The sequence below is a fragment of the Panulirus ornatus genome, chromosome 20 (assembly GCF_036320965.1).
Source record: "Panulirus ornatus isolate Po-2019 chromosome 20, ASM3632096v1, whole genome shotgun sequence".
NCBI classification, from domain to species: domain Eukaryota; kingdom Metazoa; phylum Arthropoda; class Malacostraca; order Decapoda; family Palinuridae; genus Panulirus; species Panulirus ornatus.
The window spans coordinates 8,903,873-8,930,209 of record NC_092243.1 but is presented as its reverse complement, the minus strand read 5'-3'; the positions used below and the strand labels follow the sequence as shown (position 1 = coordinate 8,930,209).

Here is a 26,337-nt window from a genome sequence, read left to right as displayed (position 1 = left end):
AAGGGTAGTGAGTGGAGGGATGAAAAAGTAAAGTTGTTAGAGAATGAGAAAAGGGAGACATTTAGGCAGTATTTACAGGGAAGGAGTGCAAATGTTTGGTTGATGTATAAGAGAAAGCAGCAAAAGATCAAGAGGAAAGCACAAGGGTTAAAGAAAAGGCAATTAAGAGTTGTGGTGAGTATCAGTAGGACTTAGGAAGATGTTTTGGAAAGAGGTTAACAATGTGTGAAAGACAAAAGAAGAAATAGGAACATCAGTGAAGAGGAAAAAAGGGGAAGTAACAGGCAGAGAGAAAGTGAGGTGGAGGTAGAGTGAGCATTTTGATTGACTATTGAATGCATTTGATAAGTTGGCAGATGTAAGGTGTTTGGTTCAGAACGGTGTACAAATTGAGCGAATCTTGGAGAGTGGTTTGATGAAGAAAAAAAGAGGTGGTGGAAGCCTTACAAAGGATGAAATTTGGGAAGGGGGGATAAAGGTGAGTTTTCAAACTACAGATGTATAAGTTTGTTGAGTGTACTCTATAAGTTGTATGGGAGGATAGTGATTGAGAGAATGAAGGTATGTACAGAGCATCAGATTGGGTAGGAGCAGTGTGGTTTCAGAAGTGGTAGGAGATATGTGAATTAGATGTTTGCTTTAAAGTATGTGTGTGAAAGATACTTAGAGAAATGGCTGGATTTGTTTGTGGTATTTATGTATCTGGAGAAAGTATATGATAGGGTTGATGGAGATGCATTGTAGAAATTCTTGAGAACATACTGTGCAGGAAGAAAGTTCCTAAAAGTGGTGAGAAGTCTTTATCAAGGTTGTAAGGCATGTTTATGAGCAGAAAGAGAAGAGAGTGAATGATTTCAAGTGAAGGTTTGCGTGCTGCAAGGGTGTGTGATGTTGAGTGTACTCTATAAGTTGTATGGGAGGATAGTGATTGAGAGAATGAAGGTATGTACAGAGCATCAGATTGGGTAGGAGCAGTGTGGTTTCAGAAGTGGTAGGAGATATGTGAATTAGATGTTTGCTTTAAAGTATGTGTGTGAAAGATACTTAGAGAAATGGCTGGATTTGTTTGTGGTATTTATGTATCTGGAGAAAGTATATGATAGGGTTGATGGAGATGCATTGTAGAAATTCTTGAGAACATACTGTGCAGGAAGAAAGTTCCTAAAAGTGGTGAGAAGTCTTTATCAAGGTTGTAAGGCATGTTTATGAGCAGAAAGAGAAGAGAGTGAATGATTTCAAGTGAAGGTTTGCGTGCTGCAAGGGTGTGTGATGTCACCATGGTTGTTTCATTTTTTTATGGAATGGGTGGTGACAGAGGGGTAAGTATGCAGTCTTTAGGGGATGAGAGAGCCTGGCAAGTAAGTCAGTTGTTGTTTGCTGATGATACAGCACTGGTGGTTGATTTATTTGAGCGTGTATCTGCAGAAGTTGGTGACTGAGTTCAGAAGGATGTGTGAAAGGAAGATGAGAGTAAATGTGAATAAAAGCAAGGTTATTAGGTTTAGCAGAGTGAGAAACAGGTTGGTTGGTGTGTGAGTTTGAATGAAAGAAAACTGGAGAAAGTGAAGTGTTTAGATACCTGTGAGTGGACATGACAACAAATGGAACCATGAAAGCTGATGTGAGCATTAAGATGGGTGAGAAGACAAATGTTCTGTAAGCCCTGAAGAATGTTTGGAAAGTGAGATTGTTATCTGGAGGGCAAGACTGGATATATTTGAAGGTATAGAAGTTCCAACATTATTATATGGATGTGTGTCATGGGCTACAGATAAGACTGTGCAGAGGAGGGTGGTTGTGTTGGAAATAAAATGTTTGAGAGCAATATGGGGTGTGAGGTGTTTGATTAAGTAATGAAAGGATAAGAGAGAGGTGAAGTAATAAAAAGTCTGTGGTTGAGAGGGTTGAAGAGAGTATGCTGAAATGGTTTAGATATATGAAAAGAATGAGAGGAAAGGTTGACAAAGAGGGTACAGGCATCAGAAAAGGAGGGAACAAGGAGAATAGGGAGACTGGAAGGATGGAGTAAAAAGGTTTTGAGCAACTGGGGCCTGAACATGCAGCTGGGTGAAAGGCATGCACAATACAGAGTAAATTTGAATGATGTGGTACACTAGGGTCGATGTACTGTCAAAGAACTGAACCAGAGCATTTGCATTGTGTAGAGTAAACCACGGAAAAGTCTATGGGGCCTGATTTTGGATAGGGCTCTGTGGTTTCAGTATATTACACATGACAGTTACGGAACGGATGCAGTCTTTCTTCACCTGTTCCTGGTGCTACATTGCTAACATAGGATATGGCGGTCAAGTATGAAACAGGAAGAAATAATCAGCAAGATGAATTTTTGGCTGGCTTCTATACCCACTTTCTTGATCTAGTTCATAGCAATGTCATCTCTACTCATCACCATCCCACTCACCACTTGATCTATACCCCAATTTCTATTCTTCTTATGATTTATAGTCCATCTTACTCAATTCTTTGAACTGACTTTCTCAAATAACTACTTCTCCTTGCCTGCAAACCCTGCAGTGGTGGGTTAGAGGGAAAGACGACCTGCTGGCAGCAGTGGTGGGTTAGAAGGGGAGACGACCTATGGCAGCAGTGGTAGGTTAGGAGCTACGACCTATGGCAGCAGTGGTGGGTTAGAAGTAAAGACGACCTGCTGGCAGCAGCGGTGGGTTTGGAGGGACGACCTGTGGCAGCAGTGGTGGGTTAGAAGGGGAGGCGACCTGTTGGCAGCAGCGGTGGTTTGAAAGGAAAGACGACCTGCTGACAGAAAGACGACTTATAAACAAAAGCGTTAGGCTGGGTAGTACGACCAACAACAAGCACAAAGGGGTCGTAGGTAAGAGTGGCAGGGGTTGAACATTTCCATGGAACAACTTCATTCAGTTTATGCGCAAGTCTTTCATGTTTTCCTCTCATTTCTCATAGGTCTTCATATTTATACGGTTGAATACATCCCGAATTTACATGCTATTGTTGAAGAAGAGTCGCTCTTTTGACATTCAAATACATTTGTTTCTATTTATCTATTTTCATCTATTTTTCGTCGAATTAATTCTTCTTATAATTTTCTTTTAGAATTCTATCGCTGTTAATGTCTATTGTCCTCTTACTTATCACATGACCTAACACAACCACAACAATACTCACCTCACGTGACACTCCCTTGTTACAGTCCACCACCTGACATGCTGGTATCATGTCACTGTCCTTTCTTTCATCTGACATGTCAATATCTTGTCAACGACCATTAGCTGATGAGTCAGTATCATGTCACTGTCCACCATATCACCGTCCATTCTGTCTGATGCGAGAGTAATGATTTGACATGTCAATATCAGTTCACTCTAGGTGACAATTTTGAAGTGATTGCATGATAGGGTTCTCGGTATCGCTGGCTATACCGGACCAGTGACGCAGTTGACGATCTGTGTTCTTCAACCTTTTTAGCATGACGGTACGACATTTGAGTACGACGGTACAACTATGGAGCACGACGGTACGACTTATAAGCACGACGGTACGACTCTGGAGCACGACGGTACGACTTTGGGGTAGACGGTATGACTTTGGAGCACGACGGTACGACTTATGAGCACGACGGTACGACTTATGAGCACGACGGTACGACTTTGGGGTACGACGGTACGACTTTTGAGCACGACGTTGCGACCTTTGAGCATCAGATACGATAGTTGGGAATGACAACGCGTCAAAGCCCAAGCTATCGTACCCAAAGGGACGCAACGTCGAATTTGAGTTGAATATACGGAATATAATTGAAGCTAATTTTAGATACACTTAATACTCACATATTCAGTAAATACGTTCTAATACCTCATGACGGCAAATGCTTTTGGACATCAGAATCACAAGACGCGATCCCATGAAGCGTATCGATATCTAACACCTTCCTACCCCACCAGGGCCTCTTGTCCCGCGGACATACTTACGTAAGTTCACTCATGTTTTGTACGTCAACAGTGGAGCAATTTCCTCCTAGCGTGCGTGCCTGGAGGGGTGTCCAGCAGAGCCACCTGGTGGGAGGGTCAGTCATCATCATAAATCATGTGAACTCTGGGTAAACTGTAAATTTCAACGAATCGTCAGCTGACATAATCAACCAGCCTCGCGGGCTCACACACACACACGTGATGTATGTTTCATTTCCGCTTGATAACCAACTCTTTTCCGTCTCGGACACACGCCTGTCTCAAGGAAGGGCAACTTGCAACTCTTCCACTGATCGTCTTGTGTGTCTGACGTCCATGTACAAAATCCTCAGATTATGTTCCCCTAAGCATCTGGAGCGGCACGTTCTTTTTCCCTAATCTTCATTAAGACAACATCCACCAATGACATCATTTCCTCCATCACTAGTTTCTGATTATCTTCTCCAAAAGACTTCAGGGAATCCCAGTGGTGTTGTAACCCCTTGATAATTGGAAAGCTCCTAGATTGAGACGTTACTCATGAGATCTTACTCCTTTTCGTCCTGTGACCATGATAAAGCCACGCCAAAAGGTGGCTTCACACGCAGCGTAATCACAAGCAGGCGAAGTCCGATGAGGGACAGCACAATGTGAAAGTCCTATCATATGAAAATGACCTCATAATCACATCTCAGACCATGACACTACTCTAACAACAACAGCAAACATGCAACACTATATATCACAATCAGATCACCGCCTCAAACAGAAGACTATCTGCATCATCACAAAGGTCGTATGTCAGTCTTCAAAGCCTTCACAGACCTGAATTTAGCTATCCTGCACCCTTCTGTTATCCTAAATAGCCAAGTACTCCCGCTGAACAAACCCCCCCCCCCCCTCACCATTCTAGGCATCACTTTAAACACATACGCATATAAATAATTCACTCTTCAGGACACAGACAAGCCAAACGTTCTCACAATACATATTAGTACCAGATTCGGACAATGAAAAAGTCCTTGAGTATCCCATACAAAGAATTCTTCCGTTCCATTCCTTAACCACTCTTCTCTCTGGGCACCCGCCCTGTCTGATGCAAATACAAGAATTCAGCAAACCACACATGACAAAGCACTTAGAATGATTACGCCTCACTTGGATGCCTACCAACCATGCCTAGCAACCGCACACCTACAAAGTTTTCATATCGAAACAAAAATATGTCTGTTACAGGCGTACCATTATGATCGTCTCTCTCTCTCTCTCTCTCTCTCTCTCTCTCTCTCTCTCTCTCTCTCTCTCTCTCTCTCTCTCTCTCTCTCTCCAAGTCTCAAGCTCTTCTCAGTCAAACAACTCCCTTACCAACTATCAACCTCTGAGTGGAACTAAAATAAAACTTGAGCCCTACCTTAAAGAAACTTATACTCACAGATCCCTTCCCCCCTCCCCTAACAGAACGGTTACCAAACATATCCACACAGAAATTCCCGGACAAACACCAAACACCAGTCTTCCCAAACCCAATCTTAGTCACCATCCCATCGATCAGAAACCTCAGTCCCCAGTAATGTACGAGCTACTCTTTCCCGTATGCGTTGACACCTGCCTTCGCTTGAATACTTCGAACAACGTTTCCACATATCACAATCCCAAGATGCAGCTACGACACTCAAGACACTGAACACTTACTGCATAGTTGCCACACACACACACACACACACACACACACACACATGGCATCAACACATTTTATGACTAGTGATCTCGGCTGATGGACAAGGCATCTCCCCTTAACACACAAATAGTGATCAACACCTTACCCTTATATATACTACCTGTCAAACTTTACCAACCACACAATCATGCAAGACATTAGGACAATATTCTATAAGGATTACGAAAAAAAAAATAATGAACATTTTTGTACCATGACGAGGTTTCAAGTCCTGATTATGACCATGGTTAGTTTCCGGTTAACGAACAAACTGGTAGCAAATTATCCGGTGGTAGATCGTCCGCTGAGGAATTATCCAGGCGGCAAATAATCAATCAAAGAAGAGAATTATTCAGGGACGATGCATATGGTGAAGAAACGCTCGGCTGCGAAATGTTCCATTAGGAAACATTCTATAGCAGGACGATCTCATTCATATTACGAACTAGGCTATCCCAGGTCACACGTCCCTAGGGTACGGTAACCGTTCCAATGACGCTGTTGGGTCACAGCTGTAGTAGAATGTTGGAGGAGGAGGGGGGGTGGAGGGGGGACGCCCCGAACAACGCCATCTCTTGGGTCAGGTCACTCGGGGGGTCACGGCAATGATGGATGATGGAGACGTAATGGTCACTTCTGGACGTGGGTGAAGTGGGTCGTTGTTGACGTTCTGCGAACCTTGGCAAAGTCGGTCCCAGGCGGTGTGTGTGTGTGTGTGTGTGTGTGTGTGTGTGTGTGTGTGTGTGTTGGAGGAGGTGTGGTAGTGGTGGTGGTCAACAGAAGGACTGAGCGTCTAGATAATGTCTTCAGGGTTAACTGTTGGAAGATGTTCCCCTTATATCCTTCCGTCTCTCACACTCGCATCTCTCTCTCTCTCTCTCTCTCTCTCTCTCTCTCTCTCTCTCTCTCTCTCTCTCTCTCTCTCTCTCTCTCTCCTACGTTTGTTTGACTAGGGTCTAATTAAGAATGGTGTATATGGTGTCCCCAAGGGTTCGAGACTGGTCCCTCTCCCGTTTATCCTTCCATGTCTCCCTCCCTCAGGTTCTCTCACGGTCCCCGCACACTCCCCAGGTAAACACATGCCCCCTTGACCTGCACTTGACCTCTCCCGCCTGTTGGGGGTCACGTGACAGATTAGATGACAGGGGGTAGATACAATGCCACTGTTCTGACCTCCCTTCCACACCAAATGTTGACCCTTGCCCTGGCGAGCTGTCAAAGCGGTGCTTGTGAGGACAAGACAATGTGTGTTACATACGCCGTGGACTGTGTGGACCTGGCGGCTTCCCACAATCGCAACGGCAGGAGACTCATGTCATTGTGTGAGACGCAAGGGTTCAGTCTCCGTCTCCTAAGCAGGGTAGGAAGGCATGGGTATATCAGAAATTAAGGATAGGATGCATCTGGTTTGGGGATGATCAATTGAGGCGGAGGTTATTTTAGGATAGTCTAGGTTAGGTCAGGTTAGGTTAAGTTAAGGCAGTTGGATAGAAATTACCCGAAGTGGTTTGATCATCTACAATACTGGTTAACTGGTTAAAATCTGTCGAGATATAAGCATTAATGACTAGATAAAAGTTATGAAACACATCCAAATATCTTCAGATCTAAAGATGACCTTTCGTAAGAACTTGTCTGTATATATATAGTTCTCTGAAGCCTATGTCACGTACAGGAAATTAGTTTCTGTAATGATGATGAGGTCGACCCGGCAATGAACAGGGTAAGACTGGCATATCTGCCTTCTGACCCGAAAGGTCACACCAGGGTCAGGCAGGGTGTTGGGTGGGTCTCTCTCTCTCTCTCTCTCTCTCTCTCTCTCTCTCTCTCTCTCTCTCTCTCTCTCTCTCTCTCTCTCTCTCTCTCTCTCGTTTCGCATCATCGCAAATCAAGTAGAGGCAGTGTTGGTGGTAGTTCTTGTAGAGGTGGTGATGATCTTGGTGGTGGTGGTGCAAGTGTTGGTGATGGCGTTTGTTGGTGGTAGTGGTGGTGCTAGAGTGTTGTTGGTCTTGGGGCTTAGTGCTGGTGATGCTAGTGTTGGCGATGGTTGTGGTGCAAGCGTTGGTGGTGGTGGTGTTGGTGGTGGGGATGGGAAGCGGGCCTTGTAGAGTGTCGGGTGACCGTGTCTTTCACACCCTCCTGACGCCCCTCCTTCCCCGCCGTGCTAACGGGAAGGCCAGGAAGTATGAAGACTCTGCACAAACATTTCACGCGCGAGAAAACGAGGGAAAAGTAAACGTACACGAGACGCGTTGCAAGGCGAAAACCCGTCGAAAGGAGAAGAGAGACAAGTTGGTGAGCCAGCAATCCACTGGAAAGAGAATGCATATACTGGAAAAGGACTTTAAGAAGCTTTTATTGTCCTATTCGTATTGAAGTAAAAGAAGGCATTAGTCTGATTTCCCTCGTCATCTGAGGACATGTAAGTGATACGGAAATGACTCGAGACAATTTTCTGAGCCTCTGTAAGCAGCCCCTGTTCTCAGCGATATCGGGCTGTACTTCGACAATGACCCCTACAGATACGAAGCTTCGAATGTCTTTGAACCATCGTGAAACACGCGTATGTCTCTTTCGCTCAACGTTTGACGGCAGTTCGCAATCGAATGCCCCTCCCAGAGGATGGTTCTGGGGGGTGTTCCTGGTGCTCGAGTTTCCCCCTTATGCTAAATGCTCCGGCAGCGCCCAGGTCCTCGCCTTACATCGCTCTGGCAGCACCCAGGTCCTCGCCTTACAGACGGGTTCCCTCCCTGGGTGGCGCAACTCATCTTCATCACCATCTCGTCTGGAAGAACAGACCCCGCGTCCTTAATGCTAGAGTTTCATCATATTTTAAGAGTGTGTATGGCATGTTCCCACAGCCGAGTGGCGGGTGGTAGTCAAGCGTTCAGGAGACACTGGAGAAGAAAGGGAAGAGGAAGGAGAGGAGGAAGAGGAGGAGGAAGAGGAGGAGAAGGAGGAGGAGAGAGGAGGAGAAGGAGGAGGAGGAGGAGGAGAAGGAGAAGGAGGAGGAGAAGGAGGGTTAAGTAACTGAGATTCATGGAGGAAGATATTCTCATACTCCAATGAATAATTTCTTTGAAGCTTTGCAAGAAGAATATTTTACTATACATCAACATACACGATTATCATTTCCTATGAGCGTTGTGTTCAGGATAAGAGATGAGAGTGAGATATAAGGCTTAAAAGTGTCTGTGGTTATGAGTGTGGTACGAGGGAAAGGTAGATAACAGAAGGCCTAACGGTTGTACACGAGAAGAAACAGATAACGGATGAAAAGATTGGCTGGTATATGGTCGTACATGAGAAAGAAAGATAACAGGTGAAATAATGGTCGTATATGGTCTTTCAAGGGAAAGCCAGAGGTTGAACGTTTCTCACTCTTTTCTGCAAGCTCTCAGGAGAATTCACATCCATTCTCTAATACGGTGACCCATTTTGTACATTATCCGAGTGAGGTTTGACCAGTGCAAAGTATATTTGTAATATAATCTTTAAACAACACTTGTTACCAGCATTCCTCGATAAGAAAACGAGTGCAATATTACCCATTTCGTATACATTCAAATCTTGACATCAGGGCTTTATATCACTTATAATATATACTCCTTAATCCTACTCGTGTCTGATTCCTATATTTCAACGTCTCTATAATGATACTTAATTCCCCTACCATCTTCATACAGACTCAGAGCTTGCCCGTCTGTACATGATTTGCACTTATGTGGCCATTTTACACCCCAAGACGAAAGTTTTCACAAAGACCTTCGTGGTGTCCCCTTCATCTATCGAGTTGCGATGCGTCTTGTTTTAATGTCATCAGCAAATCTACTCACGATGTTGTATAATCTTACGTCAAGTTCATGATGGATGTTTATTATGAACAACAGTGTACCCAGGACGGAGCCTAGCCAGCGGTACTCCGCGCCCATAGTTGAAACGCTATCTAGATATCGCAATCATTGTTCTGATAATTTTCCCACAACAGATGTTAAGATGTTAACAAGATGACAATTTGGGGCTGAGGCTACATCCACTTTTTCTCTGTGACTATCAAGACTCCATAAATGATCCTCCATGGTTCTTGTACAACGCCAGACTTTAGCGATTTCTTGGACAAAGTTGTAAGGGGGTTGATTTTCTTCTACTTTACAATCTTTTTTTTTTTTTTATAAGAATCTTGTAAGTACTTTATCAAGTCCAGGCGACTTTTTCTGACATTAATTTTTTTTTTCATTTGGTTGCAAATGATTAGATTTCTCCGCTCCTTTACAAAACTATCGTTAGCTCTGAAAAGTGTATGTCTTCCCTTATGATAATCCATGTGAATGTGTATCAAAAAAACATGGCGGTCCATTTCTTTATCATTGTCACTGATTTCATCAACAGATTATCTAAATGAGCTTCTTCAATTTTCATTTTCTTTTTCTATACTGTCATTCTGATTTAACAGTTTCTTTTATATTCTTGTTCATCACTTAATGTAATTATATGTCACGTATTTGATGCAACTTAGACATCCCTTTCCCTTTCGATGGGAGGGGAACCCTATAGGGTCCCTGGGTCTAAAGACCGTGTAAGGGCCCCAATCTCGCCCACTTGTCACCCTCATATGTCCATGTATTGTACCCAGTGTAATCTCTATTCTAGCCTCTACCTACCCCGAGACATGTACCCTTGACCCACACGCTCACTGAAATACTTTGTCTGTGTCTATCTAGACAATAAATATCTTAAAACCGAAACTAAAAAACTCATTTATTTAGGATAATCACTGTCTTTGGTCTACTTCACCTCTGTACTAATTTCCTAACCCCACTAGTGGCACTGAACATTTTGCAATACGCGTTTCGTATGTCACTTAACCGTATGTCCTCAAGTTGAACCAAGTCCCTCCGTGGTCTATTGGTCTATTCCTGACAGACATGAGTCATACATGCAGTAAGACCATGTACGACCTTAGAATCTCTGTGAGCACTTGAAGGTGTGGAAGCTTTTCAGTCAATGGACCGAAAGCCCAAATAACTATTGAACAACCATCAATCGACACACACATAAGAAATTTGTTGACGGGTGGATTTCTTAAGAGGCCTTCGAGATTCTTACAGCAGCAACTAAAATCTCCCCTCGAGGTGAGGGTGGTTGAATTACACAGACCACACAGACCCCAAGGTCCGAGAGAGGTAGTCTGGCCTTAAATCAGTTGAGAAAGCGGTAGAAGAAAAGGATAGAAAAGCTAAAGTTCGCTCCCCATCCTTCGGGCAACAAGCCGTGTAGGAAACAGGTGAGGGATAGGCTGCTGGCTATGCCTGCTCAGTCGCGTCATACCTTCCAGAGCATCTCTCGAAAACTGTGGAGGGTAGACGGATAATTACTTTCTATTTCTTTGACATAATTATGTATTCATTTATCACATCACCGTTGCAGTGTTATCTCGAATTTGAAATGGAATTAGATTCCTTTTTTTAAACCCGTCTTTAAAAAGTTAGTGTTCGAATCAACACTTAATTTCTATTTTGCGATAAAAGACTACACTTAGTAAGGGGATAAAATAAGCCGATACGTTCCCGACTTTTCAGTACAGTGGGTAACATTTTCAAGATATTCGACATTTCGTACATTCTTAGTACACTTGAGTCCTGGCCAGACAATTGGAGCAATCCCAAAGGATCATCACGTCGACTTAAGGTCGTACTGACGCACTTAAGGTCGTACTGACGTACTTAAGGTCGTACTGACGTATTCAAGGCTTAGCTAAATAGACAAGGCAAAAACCCAGACAGGAATCACACACACACAGACACACACAAACATAACGCAATCAAATATGTATATGTAACATACGTAACGTATACGCCATTCCATACACTACAGGTGTTAATGTGTGCCTAAGAAAATTCAACTTGTGTCTCTTCAGTCTAAGATACCAGAGAGCTCTTATGTTGTATCCAATTTCCTTTATTAACACGTTCTTCGCGTTCACTCACTGATTCGTAATGGCTGTCCGCGTTCACTTTGTGATTCGTAAACGCTCTTCGCCTTCTCTCAGTCGTTCGTGCACGTTCTGTACAACCGTTTAAGGGCTAACGACCGTTCCCTGCATTTAACTCTGCACGTTAACCACACTCGTTGATTAAGGCAGCATCTCTTATCATTTTGAATGCTCCAACCCAATACTATTCAACGCTTAACTAATCTATATAGACATCCACAACTAATTAGAATCAATTAAAACGACACAATCGCATCACATATTGTCCCGGACGGGTGGACAGAATCATATGTTAAGGTACATGAACCATCGCTCCTCTGTCATGCTCGCTCAGTGGCCCTGTAACAGTTTAAACCCCATCCCAGCGACCAGGAGACATTTACCCAACGTCTCGGCAACTCGGCAAATACGATCGTAAGTCGCGAAGGAATAAGGACTAAAGTGGTTCGGGTTAGGGACGAGAGGGTTACGCCGAGGCGCGTCTTTAAGAGGGATGTCAGACATTGTTCATCACTTCGTTGTTTTGCCAGCGCGTGATCCGGGCGGCGCGGCGCGTCTCCTCGGGGGTCGCTCCCCACAGTCCCACAAGCTATCGCTCAGATCCGCTGCTATTCAGAGGTCGGACACGGGCCAATGAAAACACGAGAGACTCCCCTTCTCCTTTTAATAAGGCAGCCATAATGCTGAGACCAGAGAGCACTTTCGGGACTTGCAATGACACTCGCTGTGGAGACGGCTAATAGCTGGTCTTATCAATGCCTGTAAATAAACGAAGATTGAAGGAGTGGCGGTATGTAGAGAGGGGTGATGAAGGTGCCGGCTTATGTTTACCTCCAGTGTCACCCGTGCATAACAGATGAGCATCGGTGAGTGGCGGCGCGCAAGAGCGCACGGAGGCTGGCTGGCTGGCAGGAAGGGAGGGAGGGAGGAAGGCAAGAGGGAGGAAGGTATTGTGGGAGGAAAATTGGGAGAGGAAGAGATGAGAAGATAAGGAACAGGAGGAAATGTGTGTGTGTGTGTGTGTGTGTGTGTGTGTGTGTGTGAAGAGTTCACCTGTCCACACTTTCGTCTATGTATTTTCCCTCACTATACCTCATCCTCCAGCTGCCTCTCCTCAACCCTATTATGGACTAAACGAAAAATCGCTTTTGGATTATACTTGGGAAGATTACCAATGTCTCTCTTTCTCCTCGGGTGATGCTTCTGTCTCTACTATTCGCATAGCAGAGGTCACTATTGCAGGGATAAAGACACATATTTTCTCTTCCTCTCTGGGTGTCCATTCTTCAAAAATCCGTGCTTTAACAGCTTCTGGTTTGAGATTATTCTAACCAAGGGCCTGCTATATTGCATCTAGGAAAAGCCTTCTAGTAACTCTCATTTAACTTTCAATTCCTTTGATCGTTTTGATAATGTCATTCCTGAGGCGAAGTGCTTCTGTATCCATGGAGAATGTGATGCACTCTCCTCTTCTTCCACTAGTGGCTCCATCTGGTCTTTGGCCTACAGGATCTATAGCAACTTCATTCGGTCCATTTTACTGAAGCTTTTCTAGACAGACGACAATAGAGTTGTCTCTCCCACCAACAAAGCAACTTCCACCGATTCTCGTTTCTCCTCTAAACCCCATCTTGGATGACTTAATATCTCCTCACCTCATGAGTCCTCAACTACCATTTCCTTCAGCATCTTGAATCTCACTGTCTTGTCTCTCATCATCAGTATGGCGTTTGCAAGATAAGATTCCCATGTCTTGTTTCTTTTCTCTGGCTGGTCAACATAGCGGATCAACTTCTCCCTCCTTCCCTATCAAACAGCGGCGTTCTTCAGGGCTCTGTCCTGTTTCCTAAGCTCTTCCTCCTTTCTATCAACGATTTTCTTCCTTCAACAAGTAACCAGATAAACTCTTGTGCCGACGGCTGAACACATCATTCCTCCACTTTTCTGTTTTTACAGGATTCTACAGGACAGGTGATGTAGGACAGAAGACATTAAACTAACCAAGTAAATGTATTAGACGATCTAAGGTAAAATCCTGATTAGTATTCTCGCCTGATGGTTTCCCAGGCTTTCAGTACCATAAAGAAAAAAAAAAAGCCTTAACAATTACCACCCATAAAACAGTTTCTATACTTAGAATGTTACGACGCGAGGTACGGATTCTGGTTCAGTAACACTGATCTGCTGTTAGCCATTAAATCTAAGAAAGATACACACACACACACACACACACACACACACACACACACACACACACACACCTGCTAGGGAACAGATCATCAGTATGGTAACGACCCGCATCAGGCAAAGACCTGACAAATATCCAACAACGACACTGAACTGAGAGTTTGTCATACCTTCTCCTGCCGCAACCAACCTCGAAAGGACCCAGTGGTCTGTTGCTGTATGAATTCCTTTGTCAAACGAATTCAAGTCGATATGAACCATGTCTTACCTCCCGATGGAAAAAAAACAAAACAATAGGAATGAAGATATGAAATACATTAGTCTGTCCTTCGGTTATCAACATTCAGAAAGTGTTCGACGCAATGAATTACAGAGAAGGGACGCAGACTGTTCAAATGTTTCGGTGTTATACAGACAATACTAGTTCGGTGAAAGAGTATTACACGTTCCGTTACAGCCATAATCTATCGGTGATCTATTAGCCCTTCGTCTCCTAGGAGTCGTTCTGTGTAGTGCAAATATCCAGATATCCAAACAGGGCGAATCAAGGACATGCAAACATGCATTTGTTCTGGGAACTGAGCTTAAGGAACAAGGATCCCCCCCAAAGCTATGATCCGACAAGTTGATAAAAATGGCTAATGGCAGGCGCTACTTAACCTACAGGTAAACGTGTCATATATGTAAATGGAATTCCTCCATACACTGGAGAGGCAACAGATGGCTTGTGTGGGCAGCTGGACAGAAGACTGAGGGGGAAGGAGAGAAGCGGGCTAGGGGGGAGGAGGTGTTTGAGAGAAGAGGAGGTAGAGGAGGACGAGGGGGGAGGAGGTGTTTCAGAGAAGAGGAGGTAGGGGGAAAAAAAGAAGATGGGAAGTTTTGGGTTGTGCTCCGATGGTTGACACCGTGGGACAAAGTGCCTCATTAGTGGCCCTACGGGAAATGGACGGCTCCCTGGTGGACCTTGTGTCCTCTCAGGTCCTTCCTTTGTCATCATGTCACAACACTCCTCCTCCTCCTCCTCCTCCTTCTCCTCCTCCTCCTCCTCCTCCTCCTCCTCTTCCTCCTCCTCCTTCTTCTCCTCCTCCTCATTTTTCTCTCCTCATTTCTTTTTTTTTATGTGAAGGCTGAAGGAAGCATACCTGCATGTTAACCTCTTGAACATGACTGTATAACCCTTGAACATGACAGAACGACACTTGAACATGACAATACGACCCTTGAACATGACAATACGACACTTGAACATGGCAGTTCGACCCTTGAACATGAGAGTACGACCCTTGAACATGAGAGTACGACCCTTGAACATGATAGTAAGACCCTTGAACATGACAGTACGACCCTTGAATATGACAGTACGACCCTTGAACATGACAGTACGACCCTTGAACATGATAGTACGACCCTTGAACATGACAGTACGATCCTTGAACATGACAGTACGACCCTTGAACATGACAGTACGACTCTTGAACATGACAGTACACTGACTCTCGATGGCTCGACCATTAACCTGATTCTGATGCGGTGAGCGTCACGCGCTAGCCCTGCCTTATGGCAAAATCTCGTTCTGAGTTGGTATCATTCCTCTCTCTCTCTCTCTCTCTCTCTCTCTCTCTCTCTCTCTCTCTCTCTCTCTCTCTCTCTCACATGTCTCCGGACCAACCACCTCATTAGTGTTCACTACAGGAAATGAGACTCTCTCATGCCTCCTCCTCACGGTCGCTCAGACTGCCGGAGACGTCCAAGAAAATAGTTAAAATTTCAACTTATCGTCTCGTGGGTCAGGTCTCCCCTCTGTACTGTCTTGTGGGGACAAGTATCCCTTCCATATTATCTAGTGGGTCCAGGTCTCCCCTCTGTACCGCCTAGTGGGCCCAGGTCTCCCCTCTGTACTGTCTAGTGGGCCCAGGTCTCCCCTCTGTACCATCTAGTGGGCATAAGTCTCCCCTCCATATCATCTAGTGGGCCCAGTAGCGGGCCCAGACTTCCCCTCTGTACTGTCTAGTGGATCCAGGTCTCCCCTCTGTACTGTCTAGTGGGCACAAGTCTCCCCTCCATATCATCTAGTGGGCCCAGTAGCGGACCCAGACTTCCCCTCTGTACTGTCTAGTGGGCCAAGGTCTCCCCTCTGTACTGTCTAGTGGGCACAAGTCTCCCCTCCATATCATCTAGTGGGCCCAGTAGCGAGCCCAGACTTCCCCTCTGTACTGTCTAGTGGGCCCAGGTCTCCCCTCTGTACTGTCTAGTGGGACCAGTTCTCCCCTCCATATTGTGTAGTGGGACCAGTTCTCCCCTCCATATTGTGTAGTGGGACTTGGAAGAGGATCTGTCGCCAGATATTTTAACTTACGATAGCTGTAAAGAAACTCAGCTGCTTGCTGGCAAATATCAGATTCTCATTCCCGTAAGTGGATGTGAAAATGTCGATCTACAAACTGTATGCAATTTAATCAGGCCAAAATTGAAGTTTGCTTCTCAAACTTGCTCTTCGTACTTCAAGGAGCACATAGACATGACCACCGGTTCCCAAAATAGTAGTGAAAGTAAAGATAAATAAATTGTCGCTCTCACTAAACTGGGATTTCGTATGAAAAAGATATTATGATCTTTGCAACGATGAGATCTGTTTACTGTAAAACAGAGAAGGTTCAGAGGAGGGCAACAAAAGATGGTGGAGTAGTGAGAGGTTGGTCGTACGAAAATATGTCCTCTATGGAAGACAGAAGAGTTCTGAGTGACTTGATCACAAACTTTAAGTTTTTAAACTAATTCAGTGACGCAGCAGCGAACAGGTCTCGTAAAAAGATACAAAGAAATTGAGCAACAAGAGGAAAAGAAAAAGGATACATGAAAGTAGGCAGAAAAAGAAAATAAAATGACAGTAAAGATATACTTAAGTACGTAAGTAGCATCAGAATGGTGGCTCAGTGGAATAGAGGTGATGAAACTGTGAAAGCTAAAAACATGATAAGTTTAAAAGTTGTAAGATAATGAACGAAGTTCCAGAGAGAGGGAGTTCCATGAGTGTAGAACTCCCTTCACGTAAAGTAGGTGATTACACACACACACACACACACACACACACACACATACACACACACACATACACACACACACACACACCAAGCAGGGAGAATTTTAGAAATGTGTGAAGTAATGTTTCTGTAGCAATAAAGTGGTGGAGAAATGGAACAAAATATGAAATAAGAATATAAGGGCACAAGTGAATGAATACAGAGAGTGTTGAAAAATTAAATACAAATCATATATATACAAGATGATGGACGCTAATCAACGGTGTGAGTTGGGGAAAAAAAAAGTTTTAGAATACATCAATCTAAGGTCATGTGTAGATTTTTGCTTGAAAATCTTGAAATGCTGAGATCTAATACGCTTATATGGGATAGTTTCTAGACCTTTCGATGTTCAAATGACAAGCGTGACATCTGGCCAAAATTGGCAGAGGAGAAAACAGAAATAGGAAGACTTTCACATACACACAAGCGACCCGTTCGCTTACATATCTTATCGGCGTCGAGCGAGGCCAGCTAGCCGAAGACGCCGAAGACGCCCTTACTACAGCACCGTTGATCAACGGACGACTTTATCATTATCATCGTTATCATTTATTACCATTATCGTTATCAGTGTTACTACACAACCCTGGGAGTTCTACTACGAGGTTCATGTAGCTTGTAAACTAAGCTTCCTGCTGTAGTGGGCTAACGCGAGCTGTTTTCCATCCGCGGACGATGGTGTAGCCGAGTGTAAGTTGACGACAGCTCGCTCGCGGTCTTACCCGCTGGCGGGCAGAGTCCGGGAGGTACGTACAGTGGATGTGGAGCGAAAGAGGCCTTTTCTAAATCTGTTCCCGGCGCTACCTCGCTCTCTAGGAAGACAGCGACAGACACTTGTGTTTGTGTGTGTGTGTGTGTGTTTTGTGTCAATTGTTATTAGCATATCAATTATCTTTAGGTACGGTGCGATCACACGAATCTACCAACTGAAAGAAAACTATATATTTCCATCTTAGGAATTTAAAGAATAATGAAGAGAATGATAAAGGAAGGAAACCCCAAACACTGAATATAATTCTCATGACCGCTACTTACAACTGTGGGTACGATCATGGAGCGAAAGTAGACAATAAAGTCGATGTAAATTGGTTATATATGATGATCCAACTCTTATATTCCCGTACAACCGATCCACATCGACTTTATCGTCCAATCTTGATCCTATTGAGACTATGATACTGTAAGTGTAACTTCTAGTTATCCTAATAATAATGGGCGGGAATTTAGTCAATGTCTACCAAAGACTATCTTTAGATGATAAATTTGAGGTTTAGTGGAAAAATAGCTATATTTCTCTTTCTTGTATCTGCCCTGATGATGTGATCATTATACGAAAGTGCACTTGGGAACTGGTTGTGTTTCATTTCACCGTGGATTACAAGGAGTTTACTCGATCACGCGCTCAATTGTCATCTTTTCCCATATATATATATATATATATATATATATATATATATATATATATATATATATATATATATATATATATACCCAAGAGGGTCAGGTGGCGAGGGTGTGACATCAAGGGAGGGTGAGGGGGTGACCGTAATGACCCAGACAGGAAGAGGAAACAGCCTGTGTGTGAGACACAGCCGGGCGCGTCCAGGGTCACGGGGGTGGGGTCAACCTTGGGAGAGAGAGAGAGAGAGAGAGAGAGAGAGAGAGAGAGAGAGAGAGAGAGAGAGAGAGAGAGAGAGAGAGGACCTGTCCTCTTCGCAAGAAGTAAGGCCCAAAATGGCAGTAGGTACAGTTCATCCCTTAATTCCCCAGCAGGATAGAGACATCCTCTCAACGTAACATAGCCTATTCTAACCTAGCCTAGTAAAGATGTCCTTTTCCTTTTTTTTCCTATACTCTAACCCAGTATGTTGATGTGTGTCATCTGTGCTACCTATGTTAAATCGACTCTTGAATTCCTTCTAGAAGTTAGAATATGTGGATGAGTGATACGAGAAGCTTAACATCCCATTTGATAAGGTTCACATTTCATAGATTTTTGCTTAAAGAAATATATGTATATATATATAATTTGTGATTATTGGAAATTTACTGTAATTGTGAAAAAATTATCCTATTAAGAAAAACAACAGATAAATTATCATTCATACTGTGGACAAATTGTCTGAAAGTGGGTCATAACAATTTTACGTCTAAAATATTCCAAAAATTTTTAAAGTGACAATTCTATCAAAGAAGCTTCCAAGGGTTTTTGCTATGTATGTAGCACCGAAATACGCTCTGGAAATCAGTGTTTGCTGTAGGGGCTGAACGTTTCACAGGATATTTGTATCCACACATTAACACATTAAAGACAAGCTTCATCTCCCTAGGGTATAGGTCACAGAAGTGAGGTGATCTCGTATATGCATATAACCAAGGGGAAAATTTAACACGATAAAGTCCCCATGAAAAGTGCGCTTGGGATCTACTCATGTTTTACTTTCCTCGTTAATACACACACACACACACACACACACACACACACACACACACATATATATATATATATATATATATATATATATATATATATATATATGCAACTTTCTGTGCTCCCAAAACAGAAATAACAAAGCAAATTCTATTATATCTAACGCTTTCTTATCATACAACACGCAAAAAATCGAAACAGTAAAACAGAAGAATATATTCAATAAAATTCATGACTGATTATGTTCAAGATAATAAAGTAAAAAAAAAATTTTTCTAGATGAAGAGAACATCGAAATCGACCCTCCCCAAAGAAAGCGTAAACGAATCGGGTTTTTTACTTATGCACTGCAAGCATACTACTAAAATCAATTCTCCAGCGAAATCCTTCGCAACATCGATATCACGGAGAAGCAGCGAGCATACAGACACAGCTTCCTGCGCTCTGTGAGTGTGTAACTTTATTTGGCATACCAAGTTGTTTGTCTCTGATGTGTGCAGTGACTCAATGCATTTCTTGAGAGAAGGCTCAATTCTTGGAGAAATCAACTCCCATTGCATTAACCTAAGATATATTTGATTATCGGAGCTTTGAAAGCCCTTTGCACATAACCCATAACGGGCCTAATGATTTACGCCATATTAGAGAGTTTTGCTGTATTACTAACATCATATTCAAAGGCTACCAATATATTACCAATTCTTGGTTTGAGAAAACTCTTGCTATATTACCGATGCTTCGTTTCCAGATTCTCTTTATCACAAATCACTGGTTCGAACGCATTCGGTGCATGATAGATTCTTAGTCTTACTTGATGATTCTCACTGTGTTAAGGATTCTTGGCACTGAAGATTCTTGCCCCTCCCTCTTGGCCTAAGAAGATTGGCTTTTCTGACTAATAGGTTCACATTGTAGTTCCGATATTCGCTACGAGGGTGAAGGCGTTGTATAAACGTACTTATTCATCACCGATATGTCATCTGCGCTCCATGCCGCGACAGAATAAGGTGGGGTCCTTTAAGGCGGACATGTTCAAGACTAGGCTGTTACATTCTTTCCTGTTCGGCGACGATGATATGCTTCTCCCGACGGTGACTTTGCCAGCGTTTACCATCTGCAGGAGGAGACGATGAACATCTAAAGTATCGGAGAAGGCGACGAAGAAGGGAGGGAGTAAGGGACTGGAAGTCTCCTCCTGTATTAGCTCTTGAAAGTAGGAATGGAAGAAGGAAGAAAACGAGATTCTGTTTTCCTGAAGCATCAGCTCCAAAATCTACCTCGGTAAGGCGAGAAGACTGAGCAAATATTAATATATTTGTTACCTCAGAACCAGGGATTCCTGCAACTCCAAGGCTGCGCTACTCGCAGTAGCAGGAACAGGATGGACTCCTCTGAAACGAAAATTCTCTTAAGAAACTGTACTCTGTTGTATCACCTGATGATGAAGCAGCTTGGTCAACAACACACTCCTACAATTACTTCGGTGCCGAAGAGGATCGACGTGTCAGAAGTTTCGCAGTTTAACCTCAAGCAGGCGAAGTCCTGTAATAATATATGTATCATACTTAATTGCACTTCCTGCCTGAGCGAGGTAACTTCAGGAACCAACAAGCAACGGCTTCACTTGCGCACAACCATTGTCAAAGGCTATTCCATGGTTCTCCTTCATCGCTCCACAAGCTTGCGCTTTTCCAGCCCAGTGACAGCGACTCGCCCCTTGTATATACGACATCCAGTCAGTTCTTCCTCCTCCCATGCCCGCCACACGTGAATGTTCAGCCTGGCCTCGATCCACAGGTGCCTCTTTTCCACTCCATTTTTCCGTCTTCTTTCCAGCCTCCTCCTCCTCCTCCTCGTCCCACTCTGCTTCCCTCCGCTTCTGACACGTCGATCCTCTTCGGCACCGAAGTGATTGTAGGAGTGTGTTGTTGGAGCTGTCTGGGGATACCCCATTGATGGAAAGACGATACTCAACTTGCATCTCTCACTATATTACCTGGTCTCATTACACAGTGTATAGCACTTGGGTGGTAATTTCTTTGGTGACCAATAAGGGAGTGGAATTTTTCAACGCGTGTGGCACCATCCCTAAAACTTGTTTTACCAATCATAGAGTTTTTCTTTAGAATTTCTTTAGATTATCTACCTTCACGGGTGGTTTGGATAGACTCCAAACAGGTGGAAATTACACGAATCGTAAACAGCAATGTGTTTCATTATAGTGGGCTTGCTACCTTGCGAGTTGCTGCGTTGTACGAAGAATTCCCTAGACAGTGATGTTCTGAAAAGTTGATAGGACATAGTACCTCAGTGTCAACCTGTTCTCTTACAGGACAAACACACACACACACACACACACACACACACACACACACACACACACACACACACAGCCCTACATCTGCCCTCAACAGTCAGTAGACTATCAAATGTTCAAAAGCTATTTAACATCCTCTGTTCATTATTTATGTCACACATTTTCTCATTACGTCTTCAGCCTCCGGCTCAAATCAGGTCAGTAAATAATCAGTATTACCACCATCATGTCATACACACGCACACACATATGTTTTGACATCTATAGCCACCGTTACGAGCGGATTAACCAGAAGATGAGCGTCTTTAGAGGTTCAGATTACAAACTGTTTTTACGAAAGACGACTTAAACCCATATAGTCGCACTATACGTTCCCCTGAGGTAGGTATGGCTGTGTCGCTCTTATCAAAATAAGGATAGAACTGAAAAAGAAAATGAATATGAAAACAGAAACTACTTTGATAAAGACGAGGCATCTATGTAGGTCAACGGAAAATACTTTTTGCCTCCATAACAGCCGACTTGATACGCGTAAAAGAGTACCCTCCAGTCCAGGCCATGTCCGTTGAAAAGGCAAACAAGTTGACTTTACTGACTATGAAGGAAATTATCACACGAGCGATTCCAGGATGTTGTAACTTCACCATCATACAACAGAAGCCCTGACCAGATGGGGCTGCTTCTGGCCTCTGGGTGTGTCTGGGGGGGGGGGGGGGGTGGAAACGCCCGTGGCGGCCCAGGAAGTTCCCTCCCTCCCTCTCCCACCCCAGCCTAAGATAACTCGTAAGGAAGAGGGGGTTACAGGAACGGCTCTTCCCACGTAGTTAGTACACGTACATTGCAGCTGCAGCCTGTTATGTCAGGCGGACAGGGATGACGACCCGTGTTTGTTTTGTGTGTGCGTGTGTGGGTGCGTGTGTGTGTGTGATGGAGGGGACGGGGATAACCTGACCCTTTGAGGTCAGGTCGAAGACTAGGGTCGTGTGATGCTCAATGACATGATGATGATGGTCTTCTTATAGAAAAAAAAAGGAGAGAAAATTATAAATTTGAAAGTTATTCAGATTTCAAAAACATTACGCACATAAAACTTACGACATACCTTCCCTCTACCATTACTAACCTCCCTTCCTCCCTCCACCCACCTGAACACACATGTGCAATAACATGTTAACGTCATCTCCTGCGTCGCCATATCACACAAGGCGGACGCCCCTGTGATAGGCTGGCGCGTCATGTGAATTACCCAGCGGCTGAGGTGGTGTTAATAAAGCTTACTTAACGACGACATGTCGCCCTATAATATGTCGCTGTCGTTGTAAACTTGGCAGCCATTCTTGGCCGCCAGCTTCCTCTCTCTCCCTCTCTCACTCCAAGAGACTCGTCCAAAAGCTAAATTGATGACTGGTCCACCCCACTACGTGTTGTGTAAGTTCATGAAGAAGTAACGCCGCTGCAAGACGACAAAAGCGTGTTGCTTAAACTGAAACCCAAGCCGAAACGAGTTCTTTAAGTCAACCATCTGAATCACCCTAATCACTCCTCAAGTTACGACAGCCAATCACCCTCCAGCCACACTGATCTGGGACCAATCACCACTAACCTCGGGAGACTAGGGCCTTGTAGCTCCGCCTCCCTACCTTGGTATGCACCTTGGTGAGTGGCTACTCGTGCCACAAGCCCCACCCAATTGGCTCTTCCGGAGGGAGGTGGGAGGAGCCGTGGCTTTAGGAAAGGGAGTATGCTATGTCTTGAGGAAGAGTGCCAACGATTAATCAGTTTAAGGCCGGACCTTGAGTGAGTAAGACCTGGCTCTCGTAAGTGCGACCCCCAAAGGAGGAGCGTTGGACCCAAGTGGACGGGACCTCCTTACAAACAGTGTGCTACCTGCTGGAGAGTCTAGTAAATAATCTATCGGTGACCAGCGTCTGAAAACCTGCAGGTGAGTTGCAACATCGATTTTTTTTTTTTCTATTTTGCGAATAGAACGTATGTATTCGTGATGGTCAATTTCAGAAAGGGACATGGCCATGCGTAAAGTCAGCCATCGTCCTTAGGTTCAACGAAATACTATATAGTATGAAACTGATTTAAGAAATTAGTATATCTATCCATCTATCTATCTATCTATCTATCTATGTGTGTGTGTGTGTGTGGTATTCATGCATTACACATGACAGCTACGGAATAGATGTGAGCGAGCGCGGCCTTTTTTCGTCTGTTCTTAGGGCTAACGCGGGAAACGGAGAACTTGTATATATATATATATATATATATATATATATATATATATATATATATATATATATATATATATATATCACACGAATACTGACGGGGATTGCAATTACGGTGTATAAGGAAGCATTATCTTCGCTTCTGCTAATATAACCAGAATTTGCCCTTGAACTGATAATGTATTTGTCTGTGAATATCTCTGCAATAATGCACTATGTCACCGTCTGTTAAGAGTCTGGTTTTAGCAGGTCCTCAGCCACGTCCCGTCCGTAACATTAGCAGATATATAAGTGTGTGTGTGTGTGTGTGTGTGTGTGTGTGTGTCTTTCTACGCATAGCCTAAGAAGACTTAGTAATGCCATAATAAAAGTATTAGATTTAGAATTAGGAAGATACGTAAGGTTAGGATGGTATTTAGTCTTTTTCGTTAAGATATCAATTACTGGAATTAGGATGGTAGGTGGTGGAATTAGGTCAGTTAGTAGAATTAGGAAAACAGGTGTCAGATTAAGTTAGGTGCTGGCATTGAGGAATTAGGTGCTGGAATTCGGTGAGGCCTTTGGAATTAAGAGGTTAGGTGCTGGAATTAGGAAGAATTAGGGTTAGGAATTAGAAGGATGGCTAGTCCGAAACTGGAAAGTTGTTAGGACGTGAAGAATAGTTAGAAATTACTGCAAATGCCTTTCTCTTCTTTAGGACCTTGGTACCCCATAGTCTTCTCGTACATTGGCATAGATAGATCGTATCCGGACAGCTATAGAAAGAGACCAGCACTTGGCTTTAAGATGTGGCGATAACCGGACGCCTCCACACTTGCCGGTAACCTGAATACCTCATACTCTGCCAGTAACCGGACGCCTCCAGTACGGTCTGACCTCTTTCATAACAAACAGCTGTACGAAGGAGGGTTGAATCCTTTATATAAAGTAAGATGGTTCTCAATATCAGGGGTGTTTGATCTGGGTGAGGGAAATATATCAGGCCTACGACGACTCAGGGTAAGAACTGCAGGAAGGGCTTCTCATGGAAGTGAAATAAAAAAGGAAAAAGTAGATTAGCAGTAACGATAAGAACACACACACACACACACACACACACACACACACACACACACACACACACACTTCCAAGGACACCTGGACAAATTTCATAGCTGGTCTCAAACACGATTCATGAAACTCAATCACATTGAATGCATAGTAAATGAGGATGGGACTATCCTTAATAAGAAGGCTACTTAATCTACTTTTCTCATCCCAACCAACCTTCTGCTGGTCATCGCATTCCCCAGGGACCTTCCTCCACTACAAAGGTCTTCAGCTTACCAACGCTGACCGGTACCTCCAGACAACACTTCCAAGAAACCTCTAAAAAAAAAGGAATGCTTGCCAAACTCCAAAAGCCTTTCTCTCTATTGCCTATAGTCGAGACAGATCTTTATAATCTTATTTCTGGTCACTTGGATCTACAATTACGACTACTATTTGCTTTCAAGAACTCGAAATGGGTCATTGGAACCGTCATTACGAGAAAGACTAAGTCCCTAAAGGTATATCAGTAATTACTTTACAATCAACTCCTCCTCCTCCTCCTCCTCCTCTTCCTCCTCAGAACTACGAGCTCACACTTCGCACTGGGATCGTCCCACGTGGATCCTGACGAGGAACGTCGAATGACTCTCGAGATTGAAGGATTTATAACTGGGACTCTGAGTTCTGAGTGGCGCGCCTTTTGTGTTTAGAAGTCCGTACATCTCTGATTCCTTGAGCACGACAGGATGACCCTTGTGGACGATGGTACGACGTTTGAGCACGGCGGTACGATCCTTGAGCAGTGCGGCACTCTACCCTAGAGCATAAAGGTACGATCCTAGAGCACGACGGCATTGCTCTATGGTACGACGATGCTAGCAATGGGTACGATGGCCTGGCATTTGAGTACTTGGTAGCCACACACACACACACACACACACACACACACCCACACGCAGAGCAAAGAGCGTATGTGTAAGTGAAGAGTTGATGCCGAGATGTGCCTGGGTATAGGGGGAGAGGAGGAATAAATTGGAGTACATGGGAAGGCCAGATAACAGATATCCTGATGGTCTTTTTTGGGACTAATAGATATCAGAAGACCCAATGGTCTCTGACAAGGTTATCTGCAACGGGACAGTGAGATTACACTAAATATCTTATGTATTTAGACTGAAAGTGGATAGTAAAGCAAAGGAAGAATGCAAAGAAGAATGATCAGATTGTTATACATATGTACGAAGAGAAAAATCATAAAGAATAAAAGAGATAGGGAGACAGGACCCAGACACGAGAGAAGAAGACAGACACAGTGTGGGAGACCCCATAACATAGGACAGATGGCAGTCCAGACACAGTGGCAGATCCTAGACAAAGTAAGAGACCCCTAGACACAA

At 43.8% G+C, this 26,337-nt stretch overlaps 1 protein-coding gene and 1 long non-coding RNA gene across 2 annotated transcripts in view; one reads left to right on the top strand and one right to left on the bottom strand.

The window, feature by feature from the left end:
* The window catches only part of LOC139755907 (uncharacterized), a 90,463-nt gene that overhangs the window by 9,065 nt on the left and 55,061 nt on the right, over positions 1–26,337 (bottom strand). The gene's annotated exons all lie outside the window — the stretch shown is intronic.
* Positions 23,356–26,337, top strand: part of LOC139755904 (uncharacterized) — a 39,442-nt gene continuing 36,460 nt past the window's right edge. Inside the window, exon 1 of the mRNA XM_071674632.1 lies at positions 23,356–23,613. The gene's annotated coding sequence lies outside the window, so the exon portion shown is untranslated. The remainder of the gene's footprint in view (positions 23,614–26,337) is intronic.